This window comes from Cryptotermes secundus, unplaced genomic scaffold (assembly GCF_002891405.2).
Source record: "Cryptotermes secundus unplaced genomic scaffold, Csec_1.0 scaffold5260, whole genome shotgun sequence".
Lineage (NCBI taxonomy): Eukaryota > Metazoa > Arthropoda > Insecta > Blattodea > Kalotermitidae > Cryptotermes > Cryptotermes secundus.
Genome location: NW_019738450.1, coordinates 14,449 through 19,926, shown reverse-complemented (window position 1 = coordinate 19,926; position 5,478 = coordinate 14,449). Strand labels below are relative to the sequence as shown.

The 5,478-nt window shown below is 38.0% G+C and overlaps 1 long non-coding RNA gene across 3 annotated transcripts in view; it reads left to right on the top strand.

Annotated features, from left to right (window-relative positions):
* Positions 1-5,478, top strand: part of LOC111871035 — a 21,463-nt gene that overhangs the window by 5,528 nt on the left and 10,457 nt on the right. For all 3 annotated transcript variants that reach the window (XR_004513718.1, XR_002843967.2, XR_002843966.2), the window contains exon 2: positions 5,019-5,228. This is a non-coding gene — a long non-coding RNA (uncharacterized LOC111871035). The remainder of the gene's footprint in view (positions 1-5,018; positions 5,229-5,478) is intronic.

Here is a 5,478-nt window from a genome sequence, read left to right as displayed (position 1 = left end):
CTTTACTTGCACTCTTTATCCTAAAAAATGATTCTGAACACCCATGACAACTGGAATGTGTCTGCCCTTAATGCTCTCTGCAATGAGTCGCGTCAGCTTGTCCTTGCCTCGAGGATTAAGATGCAAACCATGGACAGTATGTTTGCTCCTCAATATTGAAGAGGACGCAGGTTCTGCCGCCACCGTGAGGTCTGTAGCCCAGGCTTTTTCCGCATTCATGAGAAATGCCTTGTATTTCAAAGTTGAATTTTCGTTTAGCTCTTTGAAAACCCTAAATGAATTGAAAAGGGCACAATTTATAAGCCACAAGGCAACTTTCTTCGTCCATGTTACTGTTTTCCTAGGAAGGGAATAACAGGCCAAGTATTGGTCGGCTCTATCAACTCCCTTCATGAAAATATTGTACTGAGAAATACAAAGAGACTTCTTCTTCACTTGCCCGTGTCATCTTTGAATATCGACCATGCTCGAATTGTGAATAGTGGAAATCATATTCACAATGCAAGTATCCTTCCAGGACTGAAGAAGAATGTCCCCCTTCCTCCTGAATGTGGTGTCACCTCATTTCAGGGATTTACATTCTTCTTTCAGATCTGGAGGAAGGCCTCTGTTCACCCTAATTGTACCACAAATACGTACTTTCCTTGAAAGTAGGTATTCTGCAGTTGCCACACACTTATAAAAATTATCTTGATAAACGTGATAATTTTGATCCAGATAGGGATCCAAAATGGAAACAATAGTTTCTTGCAATTTCTTGCCTTCACCGGAATAAATTTCTAAATTTCCAATATAGCCTGAAGTGCTTTCCGTGACTACATGAGCAAGTACGCCATACTTTGTGAGTTTCCAAGGATTATACGTTCGAAAACGAAGCCTTCCCCTCCAAGGAATTACAGATTCATCCAAAGACAGTTGCTGCTCTGGCTTATAAACTGAAATTTATCAACGAAAAAGTATAATAAGGGCTGAATTTCTAAAAGCCTGCCCATTGATTGTGGTTGCAGTTCATTATTATTGAAATGCAAACACCACCATATCTGTTCAAATCTCTTACGACTTATGAGTTTGCCGAAAATGGGAATTTCTAAAAATGGATCAGTGGACCAATAGTCTTTCAAATTATCCCTCTTTGTAAACCCCATCAGAATGATTATTGCCAAAAATGTTTTCATTTCTGCTGAAGTGACATCCACCCACTTCAGCACCTTATAGGTACTGTCGTATGCCTCACGGTGTTGGAGATAGTATCTGTTGGTGTCCTGACACAACATGTCAAAGAAACTATCTCCAAAAAACAGTTCAGCTACTTCAGACACTTGCGTAGGGTCCGATGGCATTTGTCTCACCCCTGGATCACCAGTAAACTTTCCCAAAGTGGGTGTTTTGTCCACTTTACCCCATGTGGCTGTCCCCGCGATGCTAGCACTCGCACTTTCATCGGAGCTCTCACTGTCACTTTCACTTTCTCTTTTGGTCACAATATTTTGGGGGCCACTGCCACTGACACTGCCCTCGCTATCAGAAGATGAAGCAGTTGGCAAGTTAGATAACTCATTGGAGATCAAATCACAGATTTTTTCTTCTCCGAGAGCTCACAGGGCCTTCAACTGCTTTCATCTCTGAGCCATGTTGACCCTGAGAATATCTTGCCTCACACATAGAAGCTTCGACTTGAACAAAGGGACTTTTCTTAAGAGTGAGAGGGGAATAGAGAGTGGTCACGTTGCTAACTCGGAAAACAAACATTCCGAAGGTCAGCTACACAGTACTTTTACAGACATGTGGCCACCAAAGCGAGGAATAGTGTGTTGCAACATAACGTGCCCTAAAAGACTAAATCTAGGTGACAGGTCTGCCACGTTTAGAACCCAAATGCCTAGGCCTAGGCGTCCGGTCCGTGAAGTGTTAAGGTATGTTCTGAGGATAAGGCTTTATGTTTCCTAAAGAAATTTGTACTGACATCCAACAGAAACACTTGTTGTATTTTACAGACACAAGAATATTATCTGGAAATTGTGCACATATGGCATTTGGAAAATTTGTTTGCTGACATAATGGGTAGAAGTCCAATTGGTCTGAATCAAGAACAGCTACACCAGATGAAGAAGCCCAGATATTGTAGTTTCCTCTATAAATTTACACTTAGGTACACAAGTCGAAGGAGACTTAAAGAGAATTAGAAAGCTTTTGAGCACAAGATGATGAGGATCAAAGGGATAAAGCTGAAATTGACAGCGCAGCTGAACATGAAGGAAAAATATTTCCTCAAGAGGGACATCCTGTAAAGACAATAAGTCCCATCCTTATTGGATATCTTATCTCTTCATCGGATTAGAAAATAAGGTTATAATTTTCGTGCATACACTGTCAGGGCATCAAGGGACTGACGGATATGTAGTACAGATAGAACATTCTTTCTATGTCAGAAATCTTCATAGAAAGGCGAGAAAGTTTGTCTCACATTGTGACATGTGCCAGTGTCTGAAGCACCCTAATTGCAGTTATGAAATAGAAGCCAGAGCCCACTTGCCTCCACAACTGGTGAACTGCTANGGTGTTGTCGCTTGCAGATTTCTTATACTTTTTCTTCTACCCTGAAGATGGGGGCGATACGTTCCTCCGAAACGTCGGTTAACACCACATATACACGGTGCCAAATCCCAGAAGACTGCTTTCTTCATAGTCACCGCCGTGAAAGCCTCAAATCTTACATGCTATATATAGATTTGTATGGTCCTTTGCCTATGGGATGTTCAAGTGTGAAGGACATTTTTGTGTGCCTTAGCATATTTACAAAACATGTGAAGCTTTATCTACTTTGTGCCACCACCACTAAATCTTGTCTTAACAGGCTTGTAACCATTTCTTCCACCATGTATTTCATCCCAAGATGAATTACCACAGTAGTCAGTTTTCAAGCCCTTTATGGAATAAAACACTTTCAAATCTAGATGTTTCAGTGAAATTTTCGCTGACACATCATCCTGAAGGCAATGTGAGTGAAAGACAGATGCAGGAAATTTCCAAATTTTGCAGGATTTACTGTAACATCACTCAGAAGAAATGGCCTGAGTTGATTACACAAATCATAGGATGGTTGAACACCTCAGTGAGTGGATCAACTGGTTACACGCTGTTGAACTTATGTTTGGCAAGCCTAAACATGATGCATTTGAAAAGTTATTATGGAAAATTCCTGATCAAAAGCTAGAAGAAGGAATCCTGGAAATTAAACTCCTCTGTGCTTCCACTGAAATGAAACTGAAAGCAGTGGATATACCAAATGGGAACCACAATTAAATGAACATGTTTCAATGAGAATTCAACCAGGGTCTGATGTGATACATGATATTACCAGTAAATTTATCTGACCTCATGATGGTCCATTTGTAATAACTGAAGTCCTTTCTTTGTTGATACTCAAAATTGAAACACATGTAGTAAACTCTAACCTGTCGGTAGTGATTCTCACTGTGATTTCTACATCAGTGTCATTCTTTCCTGTCATCTCTCAAGGTGCCTATACAGTTTGTTTAATAGCCATTGGGAATCATTCATTAGGAATTACAGTTGTAGCATGTATTAAATTATAAGTGATAAAACTGTGGTGTGGGAGGAGGAGGGGGGTGGGGTTCCAGTGACAGAACCCCATTGTGGAATGTATGCCTTATGTCAGCAGCTGTGTTGATGGACATACAGGTCAGTTAGAGAGCAGTGAGGTGCCTTGGTAAGGTCCAGTAGACAAATATGAATAAAACAGTGGGTCGTTTTTACTGAATCTGCTGTTATTTACTCTAAACATCAAAATATGATTTATGGTATATTATTTTTATTACAAAAAATATAATACGTGTTAAAATATTTATGTAAACACAATTTTAAAATTATAAAATTTGTAATTTAACTTTTCATTAATTATGTATATAATCCCAGTGAAATCAATTATCAATCTTCTTAACCCTGTAATCAAAAAATTCATCAATACCATAAAATGAATGTAAATGGAGAAATTGTAATAGTGCTTTCTTGAATCGATTTTTGTTTCTGGATAACTGTTTTATTTTGCGTGGACAGAAGCCTTATAAATGAAAAATGCAATTTAAAGTAGCACTAAAATGATAATTAAGTATGCACTCATTCTACTCTATTGATGAATTCCTGTTATCCAAAAATGATTCATAATCTACTTAGTGGTTTGTATAAATAGCGTAAGTGGAAGGTCTTGATGTATTCCTCATATGAACCCTCCGTGTATTTTATATTTTTATTCTTTATGGGAAAGCTTCAGTTTTACTGTACATGTATGTTTTTTTTTTTCATGACATATTCCACATTCTACAGTCAGTTTTGACCAACTTTAGGTACATGGAATGTATCAGAAGGGACCTGCAGTTAGTCACGATAAAAGCATATAATAGATTCATGTATAACATTGTTTTTGATGTTGGTATTCTGTGTATATGAAAACTTGAATATCCTGACTAAGGAGTTCCTTGATTTTCTTAATCCTTTCACAATAGTGCTGGCTATCCATGTTTCCCTTCCTTTTTCTTTGAAATTCACTTTCCAAATTCACCCTGCCATTTCATTTACACAAGACAATCGCTATAAGCGATAAAGTTTAAGTTCCACATGACTTAGGGGTTATGTTCTACTAGTCCAAACCCAAATTAAATTTATCACTTCCTAAATGCTGCGATGTGAAGCTGTGTGGTCTGGTAGATGCTTACCAGGATTTCAGAGGAACACCAGTGAAACATAACATGGTGTTACATCCCAGAAAACATTAATTTATCTTCATGGTCACATCCATGAGAATTCAAATCTCACAAAATTAAATTATCTGACAGCTTTCAATGGATCTGGACTCGACATTATATATTCATGTGATGCACTTTGTATAGGGAACATGATGTAGTGTTAAGAAGACTGCTTTCTTTGTGGTCACTGCCATGAAAACCTCAAATCTTACGTGAGGTATTGTTAACTCTTATACATACTTATGTGTATTGCAGGCACTCATGTTTCCTCCATCAGTTTACAACTATGTGACAGAGATGCTGCATAAGGATATGATTCTGGTTTTGAATAAAATTGACTTAACACCAGCTCCACTGGTTATCGCGTGGAAGCACTACTTCCAACAGAAGTACCCTGCTATTCATATTCTCACCTTCACTTCATTCCTGCTTACAACCTGAGAGGCAATCAAGAGAACAAGGCTGGTAAGCAACTCTCAATTAGTGCATGTTGGTAAAGTAACTCAAAATTGAGAGACAGGAAAGTAATTTGATAAATACATTCAGATTATATATATATATACCTTGGCTTTTTATTTTTTACAAGTTATCAATCTTACATATGTTATTTTCTTCTGTCCTTTGCCCATGAACAAGATACATGAAAGAAAATTAATTTATTTTAGATCTTAGGTTATTATGAAATATGATTTCCATTTGCACAAGTGTCTCTCAC